Source organism: Lissotriton helveticus, chromosome 3_1, assembly GCF_964261635.1.
Source record: "Lissotriton helveticus chromosome 3_1, aLisHel1.1, whole genome shotgun sequence".
Lineage (NCBI taxonomy): Eukaryota > Metazoa > Chordata > Amphibia > Caudata > Salamandridae > Lissotriton > Lissotriton helveticus.
In genome coordinates this window covers 1330786722-1330812934 of record NC_136061.1, presented here as the reverse complement: position 1 = coordinate 1330812934, position 26213 = coordinate 1330786722, and the positions used below count along the sequence as shown (strand labels likewise).

Sequence of the window (26213 nt, the reverse complement as noted above, 5' to 3'; positions counted from 1 at the left end):
GCCTAGGGCTGCCATGTCGAATTGGCAAGTGCACACACTTGCAAGTCCCTAAACCTTCCCTTTTCTACATGTAAGTCGCCTCGAGGTAGGTCCAATGTACCCCCATGGGCAGGGTGCACTGTATGTGAAAGGTAGGACATGCGCTGGTGTGTGTGGCATGTCCTGATTGTGAATTTAATTTATTTTTATTTATTTTAAAAGTTTTATAGAGCGCGAACAAGATCCTTACGGATATCAGAGCTCTTTACATACAGAATGGGATAAAAAGGCAAGGAGTAATAATTAAACAAAACATTTTGTGCAAAGATGAGCAAATTGTTACAAAAAAAGAAACAAGGTAAGGTAGCAACGGTGCATAGGTGGTCAATATACATAGTCACAGGAGGAAGAGTACTGAGTTACGAGATTACATTAGTCAAAGTTCAGGTAACTTTAGCTAATAGGAGAGATTTTACTTCTTTTTTGAAGGATGCCAAGGATGAGATAAGTCTGATTTCTGGAGGGAGGGCATTCCAGATCCTGGGCGCCATCCCTGAGAAGGAGCATTTATAAGTTTTTTCTTGTGAAATCTCTGAGGTTTCAAAAGAAGATTGTCTGCACTTCTTGTCACTCTTGAGCCACCCGAGATTGTCAGTTTCTGAGCGAGGTAGCTGGGGGAGTTATGGTGTATAACCTTGTGGGTCATGCAGGTGATTTTCAGATGTATTCTAGCTTCGTAAGGCAGCCAGTTCAAAGCTTTTAGATCAGGAGAAATGTGTGAAAGTTTTTTTGAGCCCGTGATTAGTCTGTCTGCAGCATTAATAGAGGCTTTTATTGGTGCGGTTGTCGATATGGGGAGAACACAGAGGGCAACACTTCCATAATCCACTCGAGGGATGACTAGGGCTTGGACTGCAGTTCTGAAGTCATTGAGAGGAAGGAAAGTTTTCAATTTCCGCAATGTGTTGATTTTGAAATTAGCTCCCTTCGTTGCATTGCTGATGTGATGATGCATATTGAGATTGCAGTCAAGGGTTATGCCTAAAGATTTCGCTGAGTCCACAATAGTAGGTTGAACGTTGAGTGCAATGAGATGGTTAAGCCAGGACTGAGTGAGGGGGACTTTGGTGGGAGGCGCTATTAGGAGGAATTCCGTTTTTTGAAGGTTAAGTTTGAGGTGACTCTCTGCCAGCCAAGTCTGTATGTTCCTAAGCGTTGTGTATTTTGATGTCATCAAGGGTGTGTATTTTAAGGTAGAGCTGGGTATTGTCTGCGTACATGTGAAATTGAACATTAGATGCTTGAAGTAGTGCGGTAAGTGGTTCCATGAGTATATTGAACAGAGTAGGGGAGAGGGAGGATCCTTGAGGGACACCCAGTGTTACAGGAACTGGTGTGGACATAGTATTGTTAATCTTGAATTTCGCTGGGGACGCACTGAGGTAGTGCTTGATCCTTGTGTGCACCACCCCATTGCTACAGCCTGGTCCTGCTGGATGGCAGATCGGGAGCGGAATGGCAGTGACCTGAAGAGTGACCAGAAGGCGCGCTACTGAGCGGAGGTACCCGTATACGATCCTTGGTGCTCCCCTGCGGTGGTCGCTGAGTGCCTGGTCTGCTGGCTCTGCGTAAGGACAGGATGTCGAAATCCACTCAGCCTAATAGTATCACACAGTTCCACCCAGCGTCTGCCGTCGCAACGGATTACGGGGCAGAGAGGTCAAGAGGAGTGCGCGGATGTGCCGGCGGAGCCTTCCCGGGCGGAGTTGCTGAAGGCCATACAGGGCTCCCATTCTGCGCTGGAGCGGCAGATAGAGACTGTATCGCTTGATGTCAACCTTCTGCGAACGGATCTTCGCAAAGTGGCGGATAAGGTATCGGTGGCTTCCCTCCAGAAGACAGTCATGCAACTCACCTCTATGAAGCACGCATTGGAACGAAAAGCTGAGGACGCGGAGGGTAGGGCGCGCCGCAGCAACATTAGAGTCCTGGGTGTGCCGGAGCGATTGGAGGCGGGGAATGCCGAGCGCTTCCTGGAGGACTGGATTCAGACTCAACTGTGCCCGCATGGGCTATCAAATGTATTTGGCATCGAACGAGCGCATAGGGCCATGGTACCCCCGCACCCGGGGGAGCCTCCGAGGGCATTGATTGTGAAGATCCTGAACTATATAGTCCGGGATTGCATTCTGAAGGCGGCGAGGTAGACGGAGTCTCTCACCATTGAGAACAGCCACATATGCATCTATCCTGATTACACCCAACAGGTGCAAGAGCAGCGAAAGTCCTACCTGGGAGTCAAGCAGAAGCTCCAGGAGATGAAGCTACAATATATGCTGTTATATCCGGCCAAGGTCAAGGTGATATCTCAGGGCCGGGCACATTTCTTCGAATAGCCCGCTGAGGTGTGGGAGTGGCAGGAGATACAGGGGTGACGACATGCCCACGGGAGAGTGAGGGGGGCCCCATGAGACCTGGGGGAACCATCCCCAGAGACAACGATGCGGAAGGCGGAGCCGTTGGGACCTTCCTTGGCAAGGGATGGTCCAGAGTCCTCGGGCGCATCCGCCCCTGGGGACGTGTTGGTTCCAGATACCCTGCAGGACATTGTGCCAGGTACAGACTCTACGGCTCCGGTGATCCCAGAGACTGGAATGTCTGAACTGCTGCAGGGGACGGCTCTGTCGTAAGGTACTGTTGGAGTGAAGAGTGTTGTGCTCTGCTTTGGGGGCTTTAGTGCTGGGCCTTGAGTTTGTATGAGGTACCTGGGAGCCGTGCTGTTCGAGCTTGAATGACGGAGAGGAGCGTAGGACCTGTATCCCGTTGGAACGACCTTATGTGGCGGTGTCTGTCTTTATTTTGGCTGGGGAGGGCCCTGCTTTGGGACTGATGCCGGCGGCCAAGCCCAGGTTCATTCCTGTACGTCTGGGTCCCATGGGGAGCTAGAAGGGGGGTGGGTGGTGTTTGGTTGGGTGTGTGTGTGTGTGTGTATTGGATGGGACGAATAGGGTGGCTGTGTACATCCTGGCACCAGCAGGGGGAGGGCAGGATAGCGTGTTTTGTTGTTGCTGTCATCTTGCTCGTGGGTGGGGGTGGGGGTAGATGTTATGGGGGGGTTGTGGGGTTGGGGGGGCTTGGGGTGTTGGTGGGGTTGGGAGGGGAAATTGTTGCTGGCATCGAGAGTACTGTGTTTCTGTTATTTGAATGGCTGATCAGATGGGCTAGGTCCCCCGGCCTGGATGCTGGTTGGGCCCGTGGGTGGCGGAACACACCATTTGTAATATATGTCCAGGTTGGGCGTGATCTCCTGTCATGGGGTTTAAATTCTTAACTTGGAACGTGCGTGGATTGGGCACTTGCACTAAAAGATACAGGGTCCTTTCATTCCTCCAACGCCATGGCGTCTCCATTGCGTGCCTCCAGGAGACCCACTTGAACGAAGAGGGTGCCCAGAAGCTGTCCTAAAAATGGCGGCCCAGATGTTTCATTCATCCTATTCTAGGTGGCACCTGGGGTTCCCTGTGCCATGATTGTGTAACAATAATAAATGCATGGGGCTAGTGGCAGACTGTATGAAAGGAAGGGCTATTTGTATTTAAAGAATGTAAATCGAGAGAAGATTTCTGGTATCTACAGTCCAAAGACAATAGAAATAGAGGAAGGACTGACAACCTTATTCTATGACATAAATACCTTTGGCTGGGGAACTTTCAGCAGAGTAGGTGGCTCACCTTGTATGTGCAGGGGCTTTGAGTGAGTTTTGACCAGGGTTCAAACCCCAGGTGGGGAAAATCGTTTTTTGTTTTTTTTTAATTTTATTTCTAAATTCCACAAATGAAAGCTGTGCCTTTGTAAATGACCCCCTAGCAGTATCTGGGAGAACTATGGCCTCCTTACTCATAGTGCATGTCAGGCATTGATAATGGCATCCTGTGTGGCACGTGGATAGGGGGGACAGGTTTGCTATGAAAGAAATCACTTATTTAGTGGAATGAGAATTTAGGGATGATTGTGTAAGAATTGGAAATGCATGGGGCTAGTGGCAGACTGTATGAAAGGAAGGGCTATTTGTATTTAAAGAATGTAAATCGAGAGAAGATTTCTGGTATCTACAGTCCAAAGACAATAGAAATAGAGGAAGGACTGACAACCTTATTCTATGACATAGATACCTTTGGCTGGGGAACTTTCAGCAGAGTAGGTGGCTCACTGTGTATGTGCAGGGGCTTTGAGTGAGTTTTGACCAGGGTTCAAACCCCAGGTGGGGAAAATCGTTTTTTTTTTTTTTTATTTTATTTCTAAATTCCACAAATGAAAGCTGTGCCTTTGTAAATGACCCCCTAGCAGTATCTGGGAGAACTATGGCCTCCTTACTCATAGTGCATGTCAGGCATTGATAATGGCATCCTGTGTGGCACGTGGATAGGGGGGACGGGGTTTGCTATGAAAGAAATCACTTATTTAGTGGAATGAGAATTTAGGGATGATTGTGTAAGAATTGGAAATGCATGGGGCTAGTGGCAGACTGTATGAAAGGAAGGGCTATTTGTATTTAAAGAATGTAAATCGAGAGAAGATTTCTGGTATCTACAGTCCAAAGACAATAGAAATAGAGGAAGGACTGACAACCTTATTCTATGACATAGATACCTTTGGCTGGGGAACTTTCAGCAGAGTAAGTAGCTCACTGTTAATGTACAGGGGCTTTGAGTGAGTTTTGACCAGGGTTCAAACCCCACCTCGGGAAATTATTTTTTAATATTATTTTTATTTTTTTAAACAATTTATTTATTTTAGCAGAGTGAAACATAGTCCTTTGGAAATGCTCAACTGATAATAATGAAAGACCAAGTAGAAAATCTATGGCATATGTCACATCAGATGTGGTATATGCCACATGACACAGGGTTTTGAGTGAGTTTTGACCAGGGTTCAAACCCCACCTCGGGAAATTATTTTTTAATATTATTTTTATTTTTTTTAACAATTTATTTATTTTAGCAGAGTGAAACATAGTCCTTTGGAAATGCTCAACTGATAATAATGAAAGACCAAGTAGAAAATCTATGGCATATGTCACATCAGATGTGGCATATGCCACATGACAGAGTGACACGTGTCACATGCCAGACTTGGGCTCCAACCCTTACTGCCAGCAGGTGATAGGAGGTAATAGGGCTTAGTCGTGGCGGGGGGTTCAACCGTGCTTTGCTTGTGAGACTTGGGTGAATGGGAAAAGTGCTGGTGAGACACTATACTTTATATCACACTCGGGCTGTTGCGGGACATGCAGGAAGGTTTTGTTTTGCAGAAGGAAAGGGGGGGTGGAACCCACATACCCTCTTGCGTGAGCCCATTGCTCCCTTGCACGCCCATCTCGTAACAAACGTTTCTCCATATTGTATATATGTAATCAGGTGAAATGTCAATACCATTTTTTGCGAAAACGGGCTCTGGTGACTAGCATTGTAACTGTTTACTGCCGGTGTGGGGTCAGGGACTTGTAGGGGAGGGGGCAGTTTGGGGGGAGTTGAAAGTAAGGAGGCAGAGCCAAATCTGTTCCTGTCACAAAACCGTGACTTCGATGTAAAAAGTGTTGATATTGTACTTGCAACAGTGTTTACACTCTTTAGTTATTTCTTGTCGAATAACTGTGTTGAGGACTCTTTTTTTAAATCTCAGCTTCTCCCCACTCTTGTAGTTGTTGGCGATACTGGGTCCAATAAAAAACAGCGTATAAACCTGTGCAAATTGTTAACTTCGTTTTTTTGGGGGCTTTAAAAATGTTGCCATGCTAAAATCAATCTGAGGAAAGAGGCAAAAAGTGACGCAATTTATTTACATCTGTTAAGCTGCTGGTGCCTAGCCGTACCATCTTTCTTTCACCCTAATGCCTGTACCGAGGAAGAGGTGTGGCGCCGCGGCCAGGGCGACTGACTCCGGAATCTGGGCATCACGGTTCGATCCCCGGCACCGGCGGCAGGTCAGCCCAGCACCATGTGACTCTGGGCAATAGCTTGCTTAATCTTCCCGACGGCCCCCAGCGCCTAGAGACCCTAACGGGTGATTGTGCGCTTTACAAATGTGGATATTATTATTATTATTACCGCATAGTCCATCTTTCTTAGCCAATATATCCTATCCCCTGCCCCTACTGCCGCCTCGACATCTTACACCCCATGGGTTCCCCTCATCCAGCGAACATGTCACACTGCGGCTGCCGCCCTTCATCGTGAAATCTCTTCCTCGCCCCATCTTGACTCCCGGTGGCTACCTCAGAACCGCTTTGGCAGCGCACTTCCCTCCAACAGTCTCCCGGTCTCTCTTCTCCACGAGAGCCTTTCCCTGGCACAAGGCGACAGACTTCAGAAATCTGAAAACATCTTCCTTGCAGCTGGTGGGAGCAGCTGCCTTCCTGCAGGTCTGAGGCAGCGGAAAGGCCTCGGCTCCCCCCTTCACCACCGGAGGAGGGGGCCTGAGAGCGCACGTGCTCCCTGGACGAGGAGGTCACAGCTAAGGGAGGCCCTGGCAGAGACGGCCTGACACCCTCCCACCCCAGCTCATGAACCACCCCTCCCAGATCCCACCTGTTGTTGGTTGAAAGAACACCATGCCATGGCGGAGGGGGGTCTCAGACCCCCCAACAGCTGAATAAGGTGGTCACGGCCCAGGCAGGCTTTGGCATTTAAGCATCTGGGCCACCTTTAGAATGGCATATATCCCAGAGAGTCCAGAAACGGATAACTGCACAATTACCCCCCTACCCCACTACCGTGGAGGATACCCGCACCTCTTCCTCTACCCCTCACACTTAGTGAAGTCAAACCCCAGCACTATTGCTTTTCTTGTTAGAGAAATATGCATGCATCCTGTTGTATCTCGTCCTGCACCCCACACTTTTCCTGAACAGGCCGCGAGACCTGTAGTGACCCCCCCCCTTCCAAGAGGCCCTTGCTGCAAGACTTAATTCCACTAATTTTTAGGGCTTACTTTATAGCACAATTGTCTGCATCGCCAATTGTTTCAAAATTCTTTAACATCTAAGGCATAGCAAGCCTTAGCACTCCCCAGAGTAACAGCCTCCTATTTCATGCTATTGGAGGTTTGATGGATCATTCAGTCTTCTAGAAATTGCTTAACCAGAATGTCTGAGGCACTACTTTACATCTGTAAAGTTTACCTAGTCATGGCAGGTTGTCACATCCCTGTACGTTTCTGTTGCAGAAAGCAATAACTGTCCTACTTTTCTTCCGGTATTGCAATAGGTCTAACAGCATTTCTGCACCCAACGCCTGAAAAATCTGTCGTGTGGATGCCTTTAGCTGCCTATGGGGGCAAAATAAAGCCAGAACTATTGGGTTTATGAGTGTTTGTTTTTTATGTGGGAAGCCTGACCGCCTCTTGCTGTTCAGCTCCCACTCTTACTCCGGAGGAGGGGGGGGGGGATTTCTGCTTGCTGCGGGGGCAACTCATTTCCCTGTTGAATAATAGACACAGGTTCAAATCACAGCCTCTCATCCATCTGAAGTCAATCAAATGAGTACCATTAAGTTGGGTAACAATAAACATCAGTTATTAGGCGCCAAGATGCCCACGGGTGAACGTGAGCAAATACACACCTTATGGTTATGTTGATGCAGGAGTGCCCACCTCTTGCTATAGGGTCCTCCATGTCTGTCTGTCGCTATTCTTTCTGCACAAGCTCCCCGCAGGGCCACAAGCAAGGCCTTCATCCCATGATTTCTGCTTGCATGCCAGTTCACAGATTTGGCTTCCCGGATACACCTTAGAACTGGAGTGTTTTTTCCTCTGCCTGACCTTCACTGGACCCCAGGACAATTGCTTAAAAGGAGTGATGTGTTTTTGAAAGGGGGAGGGGCGGAGTTAAAGGGGAGGCAGGGGCAAGAGCGCACAGGCCCTGTAATTGTTTTCTGCATGTCCTTTTGATTCTGCTGAGTGTTATTTTGTGCGTAAGGTTATTTTGTTTCTAAGCATTTACAATGCAATAAGTCTTAAACTGACATTATTTTGAGCTATTGACATTGTAAATGACATTGGTTTTTTTTGTTTTTCTTTTGTAAAACGTAAATAAAAGGCATTGTAATTTAAAATGCCAATAGCTAAAAGTTTAGATTAAGTTATTGGCATTGTTAATACCAATGCCTTTTATTTATGTTTAAAAAAAGAAAACACAAATAAGGCATTGTTATTTGCAATGTCAATAGTCAATAGCAAATGCCTTTTATTTATGTTTTACAAAAGAAAAAGAAAAAAAACAATGTAATTTACAATTTCAATAGCTCAAAATAATGTCAGGGCGAGACCTATTGCATTGTAAATGCTTGTTATTAATCGGGTGGAGATACCTCTGCAGTCCATATAAGCTGATGTTCCATGAGTCATTATATGCTGATGACACTGTTCTTATGTCTAGGACCCCAGTTGGCTTGCACAGACTTATGGATGCTTTTAAGGATTTTATGGCGGAAAAATAAAATGGTGATTAACAAACAAAAATTTGTTCCCATTATATGTGGCCGTAAACCTATCAAATATAGTTGTTTTTTTATTCATAACACTGTCATTTCGAGAGTTAATTCTTTTTGTTACCTGGCAGTCCTATTTACTAGTACTGGCTCCTCGTCTCAATAGATTTTAACCGCTAAAGAAAAGATGGGCAAAACTCTCATGAGATAATTAGGTTTTTCTCTAAACTGAGGTGTTGACGCATTAAAGAGGTGATAGTGATCTATGAGGCCGGCGGGTGGCTGCTGCAACCAGGGCCAGTCCTAGGATTTTCGGGGCCCTGGGCAAAAGGGAATGTGGGAGGCCCCTGAAATCTACATAAGTGACACCTTTTGATCTCGGGGAAGCTGCTTTGTGCAGACTCCACTTGGGCCGCAGCTCCTCTTCTCAGCCACCCCAAGCAACTCTTGTTTCCCATTTCGAACTGAAGGTGTGAGAATTGCTTGGGGGCTGAGTTAAACCTGTGTGGGCTAAAGTGCTGACAATGAGTGCTCTGCCGAGTCTCTAAACTGGCTGCCTGAGAGGTGTACCCTCCCCTAGGCCTTCCCACACCATCCCTTAGAGGCCCCAGAAGGGGGGGCCCCCTCCCATGAGCCCGTTTGTGAAGCTTTTCTTTCACTCTGATCGGCAGACATACACAAGGACTAGTGGGGTGTTAATTGCCATTGTGGGGGCCCCATCCTGGCAGGCAGAGTGCCAGGCCCTAGGCAGCTGCCCACACTGCCCATGCTTAGCACAGGCCCTGGCTGCAACCTATGGGGTTATGCTTATTGTAAGTCATTACGGGTAAAGGAAAATAATTTCCTTAAACGTTTAGTCTGTCTAACAGCCACCGCATCAGCCATGATCATTCACCGTGAAGTGGGACCACAGTATTTGGAGGATTTGATTTTAGTAAGACCGCTTTTAATATGGCATTCATTGTTTAGCACTGGACAATGTATCACATATCCCCAGGCCAGTAAACGTGCAGTCTTTTAGAATTGTATCTAAATTGTCAGTGTGGACTGATCCACGCGAAGAGTTGTCCTTCACAAAGAACGGTATCAAAGACACATTGTATTATATGGAAATTAATGGCGGGAGGGCACTGAGAAGATGTAGCCGACAATTGCCTTTTATCTGTCCCTTTGATTTGAGGAGGGGCGATCAGAAATATCGGTCTTGTGTAATTAATATCCAGCATCGTTTTGTATTGACCAGGTTTTGACATGGAATTGTGCACCATTTGGTTACTTTTCCCTTTATGAGGTCTTGTCCCTCAACCTTGGCCTTATGTCCATGTGATGACAGAAGTAGACAAAGCACGTTGCACTATCTTGTTTCGTAAAATGTATTCTCAATACAGGCACCTTAAGCCGTTGTTTGTTGCACAGAATATCAGGTCCCATATGGCTGCTTTTAAATATCTGCTTGCACTGAATAATCACCAAGTTTGTTTTAACATTCTTCTTTTTTGTGAATCTAAGTGGAAAAATTATATCAGATTCCAGAGACCTATTGAATTGCAGTATGACACTGAAAGGAAGTATGTAACATGTCGATTATGTGGAATGAATTGATGCTCCGTCTCAGCTCGTCTGCGGCGGGTAGCTTTTGGGGCGCACATAGCTGCTGTTCAAATGCTACTGCAGTAAGGTTCTGACCCAAGGATCTATGTGGAGGACGGCAGTAGGCCTGAGCAGATTATTTTGATGATGATGTACCCGGACAGCGGACACGGAGAAGACCTAGCCGATGCCCGGTGGAGCCACTTGGATCGACTATTGGGGAGTCAGCCCCGGGTTTCCTCCGAGGCCGCCTCCTACCCAGCCGGATATTGGGGCATGGATTCCCACACCACTGATGCCTCTCATTCGGACTCATTCACCGCACTCAGAGCTTACCTTCCTGCTCTACCCATCCAGCTTCGGCGCTGCTCCGGCTCCTCCATATGGCTCCAGATGATGTAGGATGGCTTTAAGGAGTGTTCTCCCCTCTTCCCGGGACAGCGAGACGTCTTTGCTGATGTCCAGTGGAGCCACCTGGTTCAGCTATTGGGGAGTCCGGCATGGTTTCTCCCGGGACCGTCTCCTTCCCAGCTGGACATTGGAGAAAGACATTCCACGTCCCGCTGGCGCTGCTGTTTTCTACTGCTGCCTCGGACCGAATCGCCGTCACTGTTGAAAGTGGCACCAGCCTTGGCGGAGCTTTGCCCCCACTGGCTGCCTGCCAGTCTCACCGCCGCCTCGCTGCCTCCCCATGCAGGCTATCTTCCTGGATTTTGCCTCGCCATCGACTTTGGAGACCCCAGTGAACTTTTCCCAGGTATGGGGGCGCGGGAGCCACGACCAGCTGATTGTCTTCAACGTTACTCCAGTGGACCCGAGCCTACACACCTCCTCTCCCTTCCTGACTTTGATTTTTGAACTATGTAACCCCCCCCCTGACTTCCTCAGGCACTTTAATTCATACTCACTGGGTTACTCTCATGGACTTCTTTACTTTTTTTTTTCTTTTGTCCTGCCCGCCATTTTGCTGCTGTTCTCTGCCGCTTTTCTCCAGACCCTGACCCGCCATCTTGTCCATTCCCTCATCCTTTACCCTTTTCCCTTGTTTCCCCCTTGACGATCCTCAAATGTTTCTCCCTTTTTCTCATTTGTCTTTTCTCCATACCCTTGTATCCCTCCCACCCTCCCTTGGTGCTGTGACTGCATCCCCCCTCCGACCCTTTTTCTCATTTGTCTTTTCTCCATACCCTTGTATCCCTCCCACCCTCCCTTGGTGCTGTGACTGCATCCCCCCTCCGACCCCAATTAATGGAACTCTGCTCTCCTGGTTTTTTGGGTCTTGACCTGAGAAAATCTACTATTTGTATATATATGTATATAGAGATAACTCTAACCACTATTATATGTAGTAGACCTTTGTACTCTCTACCATTCCTATGTGACTCTTAGAGTTTATCCATTTGTATCTCTTCCTTGTGTGACTCTACAACCTGTACATTTGCAATTTTTTTTGTTTGGATTACATGAGTTACATATAAGATACAAAGTCCTTCTGTATCGCAACTGGTTCTTATGTAAAGCGCTCTGACACCTTCGGGTAATGTATAAAATAATTAATCTATTTTATGTAGTTTAATGGCTGCTTCTTCTACTGCCGAATAAATATATTGAATAGTACTGAATGTTTGCTACTGTTAGAGGTTATGTGATTGTTGTGTTTATTGATCACGGTTCTGTTAATATTAATTGGTTAACGGTGCAGATGTAGGATGTGTATTTTGTTAGAGCTATGGTTATTAGTGATGGTTATGTTTATTCGTTAGGGCTATAGTTAATAGCTATGGTTATTTGGTATGTGTATTTTGGTTATTGCTCAGAGTTATGACTATGCCCAATGGCTATGTGTACTGATTAGATGATGTACGATTTTGTTATTTAGAGCTATTTTGTATTTGTGAGGTTATGGCAAGGTATTTAGCTTTGTTTTTTGGGAAAGCATTTGGTATGTCTTGCATAAATGTATTTTTGATTGTGATAAGTTATGAGATCATGTTGTGATTACTGTTTATGAAGATTTTAAGGAACACGATCTTTCTCTCTGCACCCAACCACTGAACTACTTCACTGCCCAGATAGTATAGGTGCACTGCCTGGGTGTGCCACCAAAACCCATAAGAGCACCCCCCATAGAGAATCAGACTACACGATGATGTATTAATGGTATTTAACTGCCACTGGCTCAGCAAAATATTACCCACAACATCTACAAAATATTGTTGCATCAACCATAAGTACCTTCATACATATATGGCGGTTCTGTATGGTCAAACAGACATTTTAGATAGAAAAGCTAGGCCATATTAAAGGGGTAGTAAGATAAGAAATCCTGGCAGACCCATCCATCTTACTCCTATAAATACAACCCCTAGATATAGAAGGCATGGCGAGACTGACTGGGCTTTGATCAATCACATGTAAGGAACAGTTCTCACAACCCTCTTCTAGAAGTAGCAGATCATAAACATACATCACCTTAGCCATATCAAACCAATCATGTAGGCTTTATGTGGCCCAGGTCTCAGACCCATTACTAATTGGAAATGGAGATTGAAACGGGTCAATATTGGGCCCTATATTCCTGTCCTTAACTTCACAGGTAAAAGCAGTGATCATTTTCTGAACGCTGTATGTAAAAAACGTCAAGCTAATACATGTTGTTCATGTTTATATTACACATGATTCAATTAATCTGCATTCCCTAAAGAGTGTTTGCTTTTTCCAGTTGCTATATTACAGTATTTTCTTCAGCCACCGTATTATTCTCGAATATAGCTTTCTCTGAACAAAAGTTTACCCCAGGTATTTACGATGGCCAAGACTGAGAGCTCTCTAGCGGGGCCTGGACGCAGTGCAAGTTTCTCACAGTGCCAGTCAGCGGGTCATAACGTTTTCAGAATGCTTGCTCATAAGTGCACATAGCAATGGTGAAGTATCTCAGTTACAATTGTGATCCTGTGCAAATGTGTGAAGTAAGGTACACAGCGAAAGTAAAAGAAAATGCAGTGCTTACATGTGATTTGGTGCTTTGTGTGTTTTGGGGTTGATAAAGTGAAGGAGTTCACAGCAGGTGTATTCAGGAGCATGTACAAAGCCACCAACGAGGAAGGAGAGGAGGTGTAAGATCTACAATTGGACAAAATGTGGAAAGAAAAAGGTCATACATGTCTAACAGAGTGAACATACCATGAGTGATTGAGACTCCGAAGACAGCTACAACTTCCACAGGCCTCAGTAATGTTTCATTCACAGTCTCAATTTCAGAAGTAAAACATTTGATCATTGTTGTTACTATTTATCTTTAAACACCTAAGAGCAATTAACTAAGACAATAGTCCTGGCTGGTTTTAAATGTATGCTAGTTGTTGTGTTATATATCTAGATCCAATTACAGAAAGTTCAGAGATTGCACTCGGTCACTTCTCTTGAAGAGTGGCAAGATGTAGCACACATTGAAAGATTTATTTTGCATAGACTGCACAGTGCACCATGCGTCACGATCCCGCCCGCCCCCTAGAACCTCCTGATTACTCCCTCCTGTCCCTGTCCGTTACAACCACAGACGGGGCCCACTTGATATCCCGACTATCATACAACTTCACCTCTGAACCCAACTGTTGACAGGGAGCGAGGGCGGCATGGAAAAGGGATCTGGGAGCCCCACTGCTGAATAAGATGTGATACTATTGCTGTGAGGAGACCAGAATATTCTCTAATTACCACAGACACAAGCTACTACGTTTCAAATATCTGCAGCACTCCTACACCCCCACCCTTTTGATGGCCAAATTGGATTCCACCAAATCCCATTGTTTCCCTTGATGAGCAGCAGATCATGCAAACTTCATACATCTGTATGTATGCTAACTTCATACACTTATACTTGCTTACTGGGAAGAGGGTTTCATACCCTGTCACAAATTATCCAAACTGAACTTGACCCAACGCCCCTCACTGCACTACTGGGCTTCATTCGACCGCTCCCTGCTGGGGCCCGGCGCTATGTACTAGCTAAATGCGAGGTGTCCTTACATTTGGGGGCTACATCCATTCCCATGGCCAAGGGCTGTATTCAAGATCTGGTGAATTGCGACTAGACAAGTGATACTTACGCAACTCTCCAGCCACCCACTTCCAGGCCTAAAAACATATGGCAACCACTGCATACCTATTTACAACTTTTTGTGCTCAATGCCCACGACCCTGACTGTGATTAAAAAATATTGCACTTTGATACAAATATTTATAATCGTATATAACAGCAGCATTCTCACATCTCATAAACTAAAGCTCTAGCCCCAATGCCTCACATCCCTGTGGCATCTTCACTTTCCGGGTGTAATCTGCTCTCCCCATAATGTATGTCACACACTCCTTTACATTGCTTGCCTTACCACTCTCCTGCTGGCGCTATAGACACCATGGGTCCCATTATGATGTCGGGCGGATTGCCCCCTCCAGGCTGGTGGTAGCCACAGCTATCCTGCCGGGGGCAATCTGCCCGACATCCACACTCGTTTTCCCCCCGCCATATTAGTATGGCGGGGGTGACCTCGGCGGACGGAAAGACCGTCCACCGCTTTTCTGCTCCGGTCGCCTTGCGGCCGGGGCGGAAAAGGAATAATATGGTGGCGGTGTCTATCAGACACCGCCAGCCATATTATGATGGGCGTCTTTATGTGCCTTTCCGGGGCGGCGATGCAGCCACGGAAAGGCATGCGGTCTTCACTCTGGGGGTCCCCTGCGGGCCCCCAGAGTGAAGGAGAGGTGGGGGTGCACATGGGGGGTACCTGTGGTACCCCCTTCATTTGCATTAACAAAGCGGCAGGCACCGCGCGGTGCCTGGCGCTTTGTTTATGCAAATACATCAATGCATTTTTAGCAATATGGCGGGCGGTGCCACAATGCTAAAAATGCAGGATGTGCCTGCCACTCTGGCGGGCACATCCTAATACCCCCCACGGGACCCCCGCCCTTATGGCGGGCGGTCCCGAATTCCGACAGGATGGCGGGCGGACAAAGTCCGCCCGTCATCCTAATGACCCCCCATGCCTCTCCTCCTAGATCAGTCTCGGAGTGGCCCCATGTTTTTACTTTTCCAATTTTTTTTCTTGCCGCAATCTTATCAGGAATACACATGGAACTGATGAACATTTATTTTTTTGAAAACTGACCTGTACACCGGGTTATGTGTATGTTTCTTATACTCTATCACACATTGCAAAAAAATATAGATTGAAATGCCGTGATGTGTGTGTTTATAAAACTTCTATTTAATGATTGTTTTTTGCTTTTTCCACACTTTTTATAACATTTTTTTTATTATATATCACTTTTTTTATATATATAAATAACAGTTAGTATACTTATTTTACAATTCATGTAGATTTCTCAGCATCGAAATATATCTGATTACAGTGATTTACCATACATATAATAATCCATAAATCAACAACTGATTATCATTGCCCATTACAAAACTAGATCCAACGCGTTTCGGCGACTGGCCTTCATCAGGAGTTTTGTATTCTCATTTGTCGATTTGATACTTTAGAATCTACGGGGCATTCTGTACTTGATACATATGTGCAGTATCTGGGTGAGGACACGGAGTAAGTTCTTGAACAGGTTTAAAATCTGTGATCTGGTCTCTTCTAATGGCGGTATGATTCTTCAAATGTGCGTTGAGTAAAACAATTTATTGTGTGGCACTCCCCAGAACTTGGGTACTGACGAAATATAAATAATTTTTTAACTTTCTTGTGTGGATATTACGGTTCAGGCAGGCTACTTAACATCTTTGATTGGCACAAGAGCGAATGCTGCTGAAAGTCGGCAGTTGGTTGTGCTCACTGCTCAAAATTAGGAGTGGAGTACAAGGATCGTGCTAGATGGTGAGGTGAAGCCCGAAAGCACTGATGTAATCCTGTTTTCTATAGAACCGATGCGGAGTTCCGTCATACCCGAACCGTCATCCTAATGACCCCCCATGCCTCTCCTCCTAGATCAGTCTCGGAGTGGACCCATGTTTTTACTTTTCCAATTTTTTTTCTTGCCGCAATCTTATCAGGAATACACATGGAACTAATGAACATTTATTGCATATAGGCTTCCCCTTGCACTTGTATACATTTATGTTATTGTTTGGATATTATTTATTTCTCACCTACGTTTTATTTGCAAAAAATCAATAAAGAAATTAATAAAAAGAAAAATTTGTATCTCGGACCTAAAGAGGCCTGGAACCTTCTGCCTTCCTGTGGCTTCCGAACTTTATTTGCTCACTTTCCTTCATGTTAAAAGAATATCCATGTTTGACAGGTGTCGCTCTGTATGGATACGGAGTCTGACTGTAATAATTTGTGTTGTACAGCATCTAAGTTACAAACAGTCTCCTGGACTAAGCCTGAACGGCTCAGCCTCATTGGTCTTAGGGCGTCAAATGCAAAAATAGAGAAACTTTGACATCCATTTGTAATGCAATAATAACTGGAGCCCTGGAACACCAGTGGGGGTGAAAACATTCACCACAGATACTCTCCAATAAATTCTGTCAGGTCCAATACCCAGAGAACGGGCCTCATGCCTACACAATAATAAGTCCAAACAAATTAATGCACCTACTATAAATACAGAGAGCAACTGGAAACTGTTGAACAAAAAACATACATATCAAGTAGCTGCAAAGAGAGCAGAGTCAAGATAATCATCTATACCTGTAGACTAAGAACCATTCACGTGTTTATATATGACAAACGACTCGCATACTTCACTGCTTAATAGAAAATCCAAAGGCTCTCAGCGATAAATGCATAAGATTAAACATGCTGTTACACATGCCTAGACATCAAAAAAGCCACAAAAGTTAAAGGCATCTGTAGGGAACTGGCTCTATATATACTACACCAAAATGAGGTATAGTGTGCATAGAGTCCAAATTACCCCAGAGGTAGGCAGAGCTTAAAGTTAGATAGAACCTTACTCTCGATTTGTGGTCGAGTGGTCGAGCAGTAAGGCAGTATCAGAGGACAGTGTTAAGCACTCTAGATCAATTGGTTTTGCATAAAAAATATACTGTTTTATTTTTAGAACCAAACAAGCTTGGCACAGGTAAGCATTAAGTACTTTACAGTAATACGTTGCTGAATGTAGAACAGTTTGAAAATGCAATAGGAATGGTACTTTGATTAGTTCAGTTCAAAGACTTTATTCGGTTATAAAACAAAGATAACCATAAAAGTACATAAAACACATTTTAGCACTATTTACACAAGATAAATACAGATAAAACATAGGCTCATTATCTTTGAAACATTATCGATTTTCTTGAATTAAAAACATTTCTAAGAAATACAGAGACAGATGCTACAGTAAATATATCTTCAAGTTTTCGAATTGCTAGAAAGGCGGGGCGGCATTGTTTAAGATTCATATACTTTAAAACTGGCTTGATCCACCTTTCTCTTGGCACAGTATAAAATTTACAAAAAAATAAAATATGGATATCCGACTGAGAGGAAATATCATCACAGGGGCATTTACTTATGCCGGCTGACCAGTCATTGTTATGAGGAAAACTCAGGGTTCTAAATAGGATCCCAAATCTAAAACGTGCCAGCAGAAACCTTTCATGTTCCGTCACCCGCAGGGTTAAGTATGGTTGAATAGCCTGCGAGATTAGGGTCAGTTGATGGGACATCACTGTTTTTTTGATTAACAGGGGATGCAGTAGATTGCAATTCTTAGCAAATAAAGTACATTAAAATGAACAGGCTTTTTCAGTAAATTACAGGTAAGTCACTTTTTACATTACTTTTCTAACTCAGTGCTGGATCAAGATTCAGCATTGGGCCATTTCCTGCAAACAGGTAAGTAAATACGTTTTGGCTATTCGTGCAATTTTTAAAGAATATTTTTAGATTTCAAAACTCCGCACTTAAAAACTTTTTGGAAGAAAAATGTCAATGTTATCCCATTCAGGAAAAACAGGTTATCGGTTCAAAGGTAAGTTATCGACTCTGGGAGTTAAGGTTCTGGGGTTAGACTCTGGGAGTTAAGATTCTGGGGTTAGACTCCGGGTCCCCCAGGGTCAGTGATGCACTCTTGTTACACCCTCAGCGGCACTAGGGCAGCCAGGTGCAGTGTGTTGAGGCTCAATGTTATCCAATGGGGATTGGGGGCCTCTGCTTGGTGGCCGCTGCCAGGCAGGCCACTGGGTTATGGGAAGAAAGCTCCTGGACTTTAGCTCAGGGCAAATGGGAAAACAAAGTAGCACCAAAGGTGCACCCTCAGCGGCACAATGGTGGTCCGGTGCAGGGTGATGTTTCGAGGTGGGGTGCCCTGTTGTTTTTAATAGAGAACCTCTGATTTGCAAAAGCACTGAAGGCAGGGAGACATAGGACTTCTGGGGGCGACCACCACTTTGAGAGGTGAGTTGGGAAGTTAGGGGTTGGTTAGGCACTGTCGGTTTGGGAACACAAGGCTGTGGGGCATCGGGTGCAGGGGTGCCTTTTGGGGTCGGATCTTCTTACCAGCTCTGGGTCGCGGTTAGGGGGGCCTTCTGGATTTAGGCTGAAGGCATCCGCTGGAGGCTTGAGGCAGTTCAGGTGTCACATGATCTCAGTTCAGGAATGCCGAGGTGACCTCCTCATGGTGTTTGGCCACTCGAGCTCGAGCCGTGGACTGCTGGTGCAGAGTGGGGCAGATTCGTGGTCTCCGGCTGCTGCCAGAGGTTGCAGTTGAACTAATCTGGTGTTCACGGGAGAAGCAGTATTTGGAAGTGAAGGCAGGCAGGTCCTCCTGGGTTTTTTGAGGTTGCTGGCTGCAGGACACACCGGGATTTCGCAGGAGCAGGTTTGAGGGGAGACAGGCCTGTAGGGCTAGGGCCAAGTCAGTGGGTGTCGTCCTCTTAGCTCTGCACGGCTCTTCGGTCCTTCATTTCTTTCTTGTCGTTTCTGGATCTGAGGAAGCAAGGTTCAGGTTGCCCCCTAAATACTAGATGTTGGTGTGTTACAGGTAGGTAGAGGGCAGAGACCAATGGGTCCCTTCCCTGGGCTGGGTACACCCCCTATTGTGCCACCCTCCAGTGGGAAGGGGGCATGAGCCTGTCCCTGGTTGGTTGGGTTCCCCCATCCACAAGATGGTGGGGACTCTGAATAGTGCTTCCCTCGTCTCCCCCACCTGAGGGGTGGAGTTGGCCGAGGTGGGCACACCTCTCTCCCTCACTTGTTTTCCTGCTGGTTCTTCCGCCCAAAGTGGGGGGCAGGACCAGTGGGGACCAGTTGCTAAAAGCAGCAAGTGGTCTGGGGAAGCTCACAAAGGCAGCATGCCTTTAAAGCTTCCCCTTTGTGAACCCTGCCCATCCTGGGGGAGGAGACTTGACACCTCGTCCCAGGATGTGCATTGTTTCAGGCCCCCTAGAGCAGCAGGCTCTCGATCCAGGGGTCCAGAAACCTGTCTGTTGATGGCTGCCTAAGTAGCCACTCATTTGGGACACTAGAGGTGGGTTAGTTTTCAGGAGGCATCTCTGAGATGCCCTCTGTGTGCATTTGTCATTAAATCCCACACTGGCATTAGTGTGGGTTTAATGTGCTGAGATGTTTGATCCCAAACTTCTCAGTGTTTAGTGTAGCCATTATGGTGCTGTGGAGTTCATATTGACAAACTCCCAGCACCATATATTCTTAATGGCAGCACTGCACTTACAATGTCTAAAAATGGATCTAGACACTGTAGGGGTACAGGGCTCATGCACCTGTACCCTCACCACTGGTATAGTGCACCCAACTAGAGGGGTGACTTATCTATGCCAGGGCAGTGGATTGTAGGCATGGTACACAGGGATGTGTGCCATGTCGACTCTTCACTTTGTTCTGCACCAAAACACGCAGTCTGCAAAGGCAGTGTGTAAGTGTAGTGGTACATGACCTCTACGGGTGGCACAATAAGTGCTGCAGCCCTTAGAGTCCTTCTCTGGTCACAGTGCCCTGGGTACCTGTGGTACCATTTACCAGGGGCTGACCTGTGGCCAGAGATGCCAATTGGGTTTAGTTTTGGGAAAAGAACACAGGCCCTGGGAACCTGATTGGCAGGGACCCAGGGCACTCCAAGTGAAAGTGCATCAGTAGTCTGGCAAAAAGTGGGGGGGTTACTGCAACAGAAACCAACTTTCCTACAACATCTGCGCAGCTTGAAACAAACCGGCCTTAACAGACAAATGCAGAAGACTCAAGAGTATCACTCATAAATTCAAAAAAAGAAACTAATAGACTGCGAGGCTGTGATATCTTACATGTACACAAATAAAAACATCAATTTAGCTTGTGGGCATATCATGCATATCTGAGTACAAAAATATAAGCATTCCATTCACCTATATTTAATAAGACTTCTACTATCACTAGAGTGGCTAGTGGTATAAAAATCTTCAAAACCAACACAGAAAACTCTAAACCAAAAAAATGAATAGGGCACACATACATTTGGAAATTAAGCTGTACACGAACCAGGACTGGCAAGTGCAAAAAATATATATACCCCCTACACAATTTCACAAGTGGCTGCACATCAGTGAACCAACATGCAGTCACTGTTCACTCCACAAGAATCAACCTAAATGTCATCACATGTACCGAGTTTGCTCATCACCTTACACTATTCATAGGCCTGACCATTTTGCTTACAGAAAAGCACAGGAATCAGATTCCTCACTTTCTTCTGCAAAGTCTTGATTCCTGCTAAGCAAAGACTAACAGAACTTGCAGTTTTCAGACTCGGAGAAGAGCTTCAGATAGAATACTAATGATAATTTGTTTGTGTTCTCCTTGTGAGAAGTTAGCCTGGCATATGATGTCCAGTATTCTAGTGGGCACCTTGCACCAGTCTAAACGACCCTTATTGATGGTGGTTGTAAAGTTAACCTTATAGACAAGCTATCCTAGTGGTAGCATGGACCAGCAGTCTTAGGCTAAAAGTTCACAGAGCATGTGAAGCCAGCTGTTTTATCATATATAATCCCTTGAATACCAAATGAAAAGACACCACACAAGGTATATATCAAATATATATGTATTTATTACTAACACAACCCCTCTGCACTCTTTATGAGGTCAGAGATCGAAATACATCACAAGTTACTCATTAAGCATACTATAGGTTGCACAAATACAATTCTGCCCTAGGGGCCTCACGAACCATATACTAAGTAAGTGGTATCAGGACCACTTCAGGAAGAGTGAATAAGCCTAGGGCCTACTGAATCGCTGGGGCTACACTACAGAACCAAAGGTTAGGAAGTAGGAGACCCACAGGAGACGCATGCAGTGTGGGAACACAGTTGCGAGTTACCATTGAGTTATAATGGGAATGAAAAAGTTACAAAGTAGTTGATTAAGGACACTTCCAGATGGACTACGGTAAAACCCATTTAAACTAGGACACTTCGAGAGTCAACACCCACGGGAGCACTGGAGTACTCGAGTTACCTCACTCAGGGAAGTCGGGTGCATAGGTGTCTTTTCGTGTCGGGTTTCGTCGCTATTTCCTATGGAGAGCTGCAAAGAAGTGCTGCAGGCGACCAGGAGAAAAGTGTCCGGGTGGATCCAAGGGTGAATCGAAGATGAGAAGAACCTGAAAGCAGAAGGGACAGAGTCTGGGTCACTAGCCAGTGACCAGGAAGACACCAGGAAGGAACCAGGCGATGTCGAGTGTTTCAGGTGAAGAAGGTGAAGCTTGTCTCTGCAGCCATGAGGACCAGGAGGCGTTGACGACAACCAGGAGCAGGATTTGAGCTGTCCCACAAAAGATCTAGTTGACTGTGGTGTTGGTTTCCGGATTAGACCTAACAAGCCTTGGCAAACACAATCCATGCAGGAAGGGAAGATTGGCTTCAGTTCAGACCAGCGAGGTCTGGGGAGCTTTTCCTTCACAGGGAAGCTGGAGCAAACCTGGAGCAACCAGGCAAATGGTGTAGTTTTAAAATAAAGTCTTCGGAGGGCTAACTAGCCAACAGGATAGCAACCGGGAAGATGCGTTGAGCTGAAATGCAAGAGCAGGCCCCACGCGGCACTCGTGGAGTGTGGAGGGCTGAGCTTCGGTGCAAATAGTGCTCGGTGTGGGGCTTCTCAAACCCCAATGCACAACTGCGAGGGTGCCTCAGTAGATGTACTGTTAGCAAAGTGCAGGCAGGCCAGGGTGTCCAGTCCCACATCTCTCGTGTCCGCCACAGGTCTCAGCTTTGCTGTGGATTTGGGTCGGAGTCAGAGAAGTCTGTAAGTCCAGTTCCTGAGTTGCTGAGTCTTCGGATTCCGGCAGGAGCATCGACAAATCAAACCGGCAAGTTAATGGTGGTGCCTGTTTGCACAGGGTGGTCACGCCTTGACCACAAGGGAGATGTCTTCAGTCTTCTAGTCGGTATAGAACGTCGAAGGTCCAAGAGTTTTGTTTCAGAATTTCAGTCCAGGATAATCTAATATCTCTAGACACAGCTCCTATCTTTATACTGATTTTAGGGGCTGGATTGCCTGCTAGGTCCCTCCTTTGGGTGGACCCTGAGAGGGGGTGGTTACACCCCGTTCTCTTTGCCCAGTTTCATGGCCAGAGCGGGGATGGAGTGGTTTGAACTAGGCTATGCATGGAGCACCTTGTGTGCCCCAGGCAGCGTCTGGCAAAGCATCTTTCCATTCAACACACCCTGTCCCAATACACTACAGGCTGTCTGGGGAGGTGCTAGCACCTCCCTTGACAGGAAACCTATTGTCCAGGCCTCCCTTGCCGGAGGTTCGTCCAGCTGCAGGAGGTCAGACTCGTGTCTGTTGCAGCAGCATCCATTTTGTGATGCTGAGGCTCTGTTTAACTTTAACCGGGTAAAGCAGTAACTACATGTCTTCTCCCTCTAGAAGGGTGGAATGCTACCCCCACCGCCAGAACCGGTGGGGGGGGGGGGTAGTATTCCAAAGTGTTTGACACCTTACACGACATGTTTGGATAAAGCCAAACCAAAGTTAGCATTAACTGCGAGGATTATAATGCACTTAAGAGTATATGGTACGGCTATATCATAGAACAGCTATAAGGACATGATTCCGAAAGCTGCAGAGGGGCTCAGCTCATGCTAGGGCACCCTCTCACATAACACCAAGCACTTTGCCTCCAGGATTGTCAAGGTCTACCATAGGAGTGACATATAGGTGCGTATGTGTCTATATATAAGGTAGATATAGATATACTATATCTAAGTAAGGAGCGATTACACCACCTTACCCAAGCTGAGTGATCAGCCTGTGGTGTCAGTTTGGATGGCCAGCCAGGTGTGGCATAATACATGCTGCAGCCCCTGGTAGGCACAAGGCCTACCAGGTGCATAGGTCCAAGCACCTATGGTACACTAAACAGGGGCTCACAGAGGTGACCCAATTCCCAATTAGGTATGTACCTAAAGCACTTGGAGTCCATTTTATAGGGAGAGCAGCTAGCATGGGGCCCTGAATAGCAGGATCCCAGGCCAACTAAGTCAAAAACCAGCTAAACACTAGGCAAAAAATTGGGGTAACCATATAGTCAGATATCCACCTTCCTACACTCCTTATCATTTGTAACCTTATATACCTGCCACTAAAAAATAGAGCGTGTACTGAACAAACATCACATTTTAAACCTGACTTTCATCCACCATACTTGCTACGAATTACTCAATTACCACTTCAAGATGATAGCATGGGAAAACGTATTCTAAGAATAAGGCCGAGCAGCACAATCAACCAAGCACTTACAGTTATCCATACAGGAAAAACTCAACAATCCTAGTACATCCCTCATATTCGAGTGCAAGGGGTTCAGTTACCCTACGCAAAGTGGCATTTCCCTCCCCCTCAGAGGGGCCACATTTCCATCCTATTACATGCAATCAATTTGGTGCCCCCAGCTCAGTGGCAGCCTAGACCATCCTTTCCCAAACAAAGGAATGTGATTTTTGGTGAGTCGTGAAAGTCCAAGCAGTAAATCAAGATGCCTTTAAATTCTGTATTTATCTGGTGGCATTTGCTTTCCCTCAAATACAGAGGTCAAATCAAATGTCAGGCTATGTCTTCTGAAAAATTGCTGCTTATGTTTTTTAACATTGGGATCAGTGTTTACAAATTCCTCTCACTACGTAGTCCGATAAAGAAAAGTAAAGTCAATTATTTGACAATATTTCTGGGGTACAGTAACTGTGAAAGGGAAGGCTGTAGGGTGTAATTTTTTGACACAAAAAAATTTAAATACCTGTAAATGAACTGGATATATTCAGCAGTTAAGAAAGAAAAATTTTTTTTTTTTAGTATTTCAAGTGCTTTGAAAACAAAGATTTCAATAGATTCAAAACAAATCAAGACTCTTTACTTGGTAATGTACAAATTATAAATATTTACTGAAACCCGATTTCCGCACATTATCATTTGTGTGCAATGTAGTTTAACAGTAAAACTGTATGTCTGTGCAAATATAGTGCCATTTCAATGGAAAATGTGCTGTCTATAATTGACGGTGCGCTCCTGCATTATGCTCTAGAAACATAAAAGAAAAAAATAACCTGCGTTATATCTATTAAAGCTAGTTAGGTGACAAGTTTGTTGTTCTAAAAATTGGGATGTGGTTCTAAAATGTTTGAATAGCCCTGCCCTAGACTGTCGTTTAGTCCCTAAAAATACATAGGATCTGCACGTTTGTTGGATAACAAACTGAGGGATTGGTGTCTAAACTGATTCCGGGCACTACCACAGGATAGGTCAGACTGTAGACCAGCTAGCTCACAGTGCCTCTATAAACACATGAAACCTACCAAGGAGCAAATAGTTTCTGCCAACCATTGAACATGACAATCCTTGACGCTTCAGGGATCGTGGAAACAGTACAGTACTTTTCACTTAATCAATCCTGCTCACTTAGTCTCAGAGAGATACACAGAATAAACATTGGGGATGTTTTCAATAAGTATTTATTGAACCAGTGTCATTCTAGTGTAAAACATGTTTGCTGTGACAATTAATAGGCAGAATCTAACATAAGCGATTACAGGCACCAACAGAGTAAAAAGATGGTAGAATTCTGCCATGGTGCTAAACCAGTGAATACATGCATGCCTATAAACATGACAGTAATCAAGTGTAGTCCTACAATGCGGACCCTACCTAAGTGTGCCTAGCATGCATGTGGGTGTAAAGCCAAGAATCCCCTAGGAAAGAGCAAACCCCATTATTTGATGGGAGAGAATGAAGGACCCCATCTTGGTCACGAGTTGTACACCCCGCAAGGGTTGATAGACCGCTGCATGGTGAAGCTTCAGCGTGCAGGGACCTCAGTGTCTTGTGTTAGCATGGAAGCGTCTCCTCTTGTTACCTAGTGAAGGTGCAGTTCTTTTACACCAAAAAGGTAGCCTCTGGGTTTACTATAATCATTATGTTGTGACAAGTAAGATTATGTAGATGAGCCTAAATCAATAATTGTTTGTTTTAAACTTTATTACAATTTCAGAGATTCAAAAAAATACCTCACAGCACAGGTTCCATAAGAAATAGATAAAATCCTTAAAAAGGGTCAATTTCATAAGCATTTTACACTACACAAGATACAGCAATTCAGTTTCCTATTAATACAGAGTCATATATATCTAAAAATCTAAAAAGTTCAATGCATTAACTTTCCCGGCCTAATCCACAGAGCATAGAAAAAGTGAGAAATACCAAAAACTATCAATCTGCGGGTATCTGTAGACAATAGCCTCAACATTTCAAGGTAATGACCCGGACCAACAGCTCTACATACGGGTATTATCCATGTCATAATAAGGACAAAAAAGAGTACATGAACAATAGATTCTGTGGAAGCTTTACACACAGGGCATAAATCAACTACTGGGGTACACATGGACCACCTAGAGCAGAAAAGGTTAGTAGGTAGGGTCTTATATCTAAACTGTAGAAAAAGCTTGCGTGCCAGCGGGGGAGTAATTTCCTCTATAGATGTTTCAGAACGTGGGATCACTATGCAAAGTACTCCTGTTGCCCTAGGATGAAGATAGCAGTGAGGTCTGACCAAAGTACATTAATCCGGTTATGCACGTCAAGTGCAGGAGATATTACTCAGAATCCTCATAAAAAATATGAGGCTAGTTTCAAGGAAACC

The 26213-nt window shown here is 45.3% G+C and overlaps 1 protein-coding gene across 5 annotated transcripts in view; it reads right to left on the bottom strand.

Annotated features, from left to right (window-relative positions):
- Positions 1 to 26213, bottom strand: part of KCNJ1 (potassium inwardly rectifying channel subfamily J member 1) — a 661201-nt gene that overhangs the window by 224413 nt on the left and 410575 nt on the right. Inside the window, exon 1 of one of the 5 annotated variants that reach the window (XM_078683903.1) lies at positions 13066 to 13180. The exons of the other annotated variants lie outside the window; for them this stretch is intronic. The gene's annotated coding sequence lies outside the window, so the exon portion shown is untranslated. Of the gene's footprint in view, positions 1 to 13065; positions 13181 to 26213 lie in introns of those variants that run through there. 5 annotated transcript variants of the gene reach the window in all.